Genomic DNA, 4,438 nt, shown 5'->3' with positions numbered 1-4,438 from the left:
GCTGAATAACGCAGTGCATATATGCTTAAAATCTGCGTTTTTAAACTCCTTGTTGGTGCTTGTTTGTACGCAGCAATTAAGGCCGTTAACTCATTAATATTTGAGCAAACTTCTGTTTTCGATTCCTGATACGCTTGCAGTAACTTTTCACTGCCTTTTGGGGCGATGACTTTGCACAGAGCGCGACATCCCTCGTCTACTTGATCCAAACAGGAAGCTTTTTCATTTGACGTAGCTTTATCCCACTCAGTAGTAAGCCTGAATGTAAGAGGCTTCACCTTTCCGCCAGTGAGTGATGCAATTTTTGTCATAGCCTCATTGTAGTCCTTTATCACATCGTGCTCGGCTTTCTCACCTGACAAGTCATCCCCTGATGAGCTTTCAGGCCTTTCACGCCATTGCCCAGGTGTCCAAAGAGGATCTCTGCTGGGTGTTTCAAATTCCAATGCCGACGATAAAAACATTGCAGAACTTGCCTCCTCTTTTGCTTTCCTGTACAACACAAAGCAGGTAAATATTAAAGTCAGTAATATACCAAGCACTCAATCTGAAAGATACCACTGGTACTCCCAAACTTGAAAATGTTCCTCACAAGCGGCCAGGCTGGGAGGGGGCCTGCGATAATTTGCTCATGCGACTTACTGGCAAATTTTTGCCAGCAGCATTTAAAGCTTGTCTCTCTAGTCAACAAGTTCAAATAGAAACATGGCTCGTGAACACTGAGTACCTTGACAACTCTGGTCTATCACTGGGATCTTTGTCTTCATCTACGCGCTCTATCTCTCTTTTTGGCGTCCTCAACCAGAGCCATTCAGTCTTCAATCTACTACTGTGCGATTTTCTACAGCTATTACAGATGGCTGAAAAAAAAAAACGCACGGAAAAGTGATTCCTGTATGCTTCATGACCACCGCTCTATTTAATAATAAATTAAATTGTACGCATTAATTAAATCTATCATATGATGAAAAATGGTTTCAAATTTCAAATGCAAGACATTTTCCTATATTCGAAAGAAGTAAGTCAAACTGTGAATCAAACTTTAGGAGCAATATTAACTCCAAATAGCTTCGTCTTATTATCTTACTGGCTAGATTGTTGCTCACTATTTATGGAATTTCAAATAATCAAATCTTGAAATACGTGTTCGTGTCCGTGTTTACATAATCTTCAAGTCTCTTTGAAAAAAGATGACGTTGATAGTATTTCAATCAAGGCTGTAACACATCCACAAACTTCAAACTTACAAGGTGAAATGGCACACAGACGCAACCCTGTTATAGACCTCTTAGCTCATTACATTACATCGTTTAACATCCAAAGTAATCAAAATTTATATAATACTCACGTGACAAGATTGGAACAGAAATTCCGAAAACTTCAAAAACATCCCTAGCCAATCTCACATTGAACACACGGTCCCCTTTCGTTGCCTCTCGTTTTCCCTTGTGCTCAGGATACTGACAAGACCTTTTTGTGCAGTTCCAGTAATTCCCCAGACTCCTCCGATGCTTCGGGCACACAAACATTTCTTTGACTTTATCTTCACAAAGGCCGAAGTGGCCAGCGCGAAACAGAATCAACTCACATTCAACCAAGTTTTCGTTGGAAAGATGAAAACGCTTCAAATGGGCAGAAACGTCGTTTCTGCATTCATGAAGAGGTGTTAAAGTACTCACCCCTTTAAAATCGCCACACCCACTTCTATCCTTGCTTTCAGCAAAGCAAACGGCCATTTCTGTGCCAAACACATGAGCGATGAAATATCTTCTTCTAGAGAAACGAGAAACCGGAAACGGATCTACGAATGCCGGACTACAACTTCTAATTCGGATTTAAGACTCCCGATTCTCATCTTATTTTGTGAACTTCCCACCCTTTTTAATTTCCACTAAACCTAAATTGTATTATCTTCATTTCTCATTTATTCTTTCCAATTAAAGGCTCTCCATCTCCTTATCCAACACTCGCTTTCACTTTCAGTGTCCAATTCCCTTTCCGATTTCCGTTGTCAATTTTCTTGTGCAGTTCCCATATCTCATCATCGTGTTCAATTCTCACCATTTATGATTAACTTTACCCTATCCCAGTTCCCTTTTTTTTCTTTTCCATCTCCCGTTTTCGACATCGTCCTTTTTGTTTTTCACTCCATTTAATCCAATTTTCCTTTCTCTTTTTCCACAAGTATTGAAATAAGAAAATATCTCCCCATGAGAAAGGAATGCAGGAATCTAGTGCAAATTCAATCGAAAAGCAATCCCATTGACCTTGTTAACCTACAACCTAGCTTCAGCTTACTTCCTTGTAATAACGACCGGTTTTCTTTTTTTCTTCCCCCTTTTGGGTCACCAATGCATTACATTCTTTCTTTTTTAACCTGTTCAATACCATTCCTTGAGACTTGCAGACTTAATATTGGTAAGATTTTTAATGTTGGAGCCTCGTTTTCCTACCAGACGATTCTCTTTTAATTTGTCCAGCCCCAGCCCTGCCACCTGCCCCAGCACATCCTCCCCCAACCCCACCACCAACAGCTAATCTTCGTCACACCCTCACGGAAACGAAGTGAGCCGATTTTTTATACCGTATAGTAGCTCACAAACGTTATGGACCTTAATGCGATGAAAAGTTTCAATGTTGAAAAAGAAAGTAGCTTGAAATAGTTCCATTCATTCGTCTCTTCTATTTGGTGAACGCATTTTTCAGACATGGTGAGTGTCCGTTTATTTTGTTGTTGTTGTTGTTTCAAACTAGAGCTGAATATATTCTGTACGCATTCGTGTGGTCCTCCCAGAAGCTTCAAGCACAGGATATTTACATTTACCAAAGGGAAAATTGTTGACATTCTTTCCTTCTCCCAGCGATACCATACGCCTACAACTGCATTGTATGCACAAAATGTTGTATGGAAAAGACTCCTGCCAAGAGTATTGTTTACGTTTTGAGTGTCACGCCAACTGAAGACAGGTCAAGTTGGCGCAATGATTTACAGTAACACTGCATTTATACTTACACACGATTATTAAAGGAGCCTATGCCCAATTTTTGTGGACGTCAGCAGCAAAATCTGATCCGTATGGGAAAAAACAATGAGAAATACAAATGGACTTTGACACGAGTGTTGATAATGTTAATTTGTGTAAACACATAGATTTGGGTGCATTTCAAGCTGACGTTGCGTGGAAGTCGGGAAGATACCCATCGGTTTGAAGAAATAGGGTGGTGAATTAAGGCACAAACTTCACTGTCGTATACTTTTTAACCTCGCTTTAGACCAATCTTTCGAAATTTTTTGGCTTTCATTTGGTTATTTATTTGTATGTGAAGAGAAGCAGGAGAGGAGGTTGTCTTCTGACCACGCTGGAAAACTTGACATTTCTGAAAAAGTTTTTATATTTTGTCAGTAAACACAGTGAATGTATCTTGTAACTTTTATCAAAATAAAATTCGGTAAGCTTTAGTTTTGTACACGTAGCGCGCTGCTCAAAACTCCTGGAATTTACCCTTTTGATCGCCGTTGGTGACGGCGGGCGAACCCAAATTCAATTTCATGTTGTAGCGACGCAAAAATAAATAATTATGAAATAATTATCTCACTTTTAAGACATGTGTATCAAACCCTTTTGATGGGCACAAAATGAAGGAAAACTATTTTTGGTTGCGAAAACCGGTGGACCGCTTTTAGCGGGACTGCCACTTAAAAGGTGGACGTTCTGGAGAGAACCAAAAACATGGCGTTCTGGGGTCCGCACTGCTAGAGACGAACGTGATGCCATGCGCAGTATGAAGTAAAATTCTCAAAGTAACTTCCGGCGGCCGTCTGTGGCTCATGAACGTCAGCTGCTTAAGGTCTCTAATAATGAAATTGACAACGCCAAACGTCAGAGAAGAAAAGCTGAGCGTACCTGGGGACGAACAAAAAAATCAAAACGACACTACGCTATCTTTTTGATGAATCAAGCTAAGCGTACTTCTTACACTGACTTTATTGAGGAGAACAGCAACGATCAATGCAAATTATTTAAAGCTGCAAAAACTCTGGATTCCACCAATGTGCCTAACGAGCAAGCTTTAATAACACCACTAGCAAAGAAATCTGGCGTGTCAGACTTCAAAAATTTACGACCTGTAAGCAGCCTACAGTTCATCTCTAAACTTACAGAACGAGTGGTGTTTAATCAACTTCATGATCATCTAGTGCGCTTTGATTCATTTCCAAAGCTACAGTCAGCTTACCGTAAAAGTTATAGCACTGAGACTGAAGGTGCACAACAATCTATCGATGAATATGAACAATCAGAAAGTTACCCTATTGGTATTACTTGACCTAAGTGCTGTGTTTGATACCGTGGACCACAAGATCTTACTGTCACATCTTCAGTCAAGCTTTGGAATAAGGGGTACGACTCTGGCCTGGCTCTCCTCGTACTTGTCTGAT

This window comes from Montipora capricornis, chromosome 1, assembly GCF_036669925.1.
Source record: "Montipora capricornis isolate CH-2021 chromosome 1, ASM3666992v2, whole genome shotgun sequence".
NCBI classification, from domain to species: domain Eukaryota; kingdom Metazoa; phylum Cnidaria; class Anthozoa; order Scleractinia; family Acroporidae; genus Montipora; species Montipora capricornis.
Note: the sequence above shows the minus strand (reverse complement) of the source record.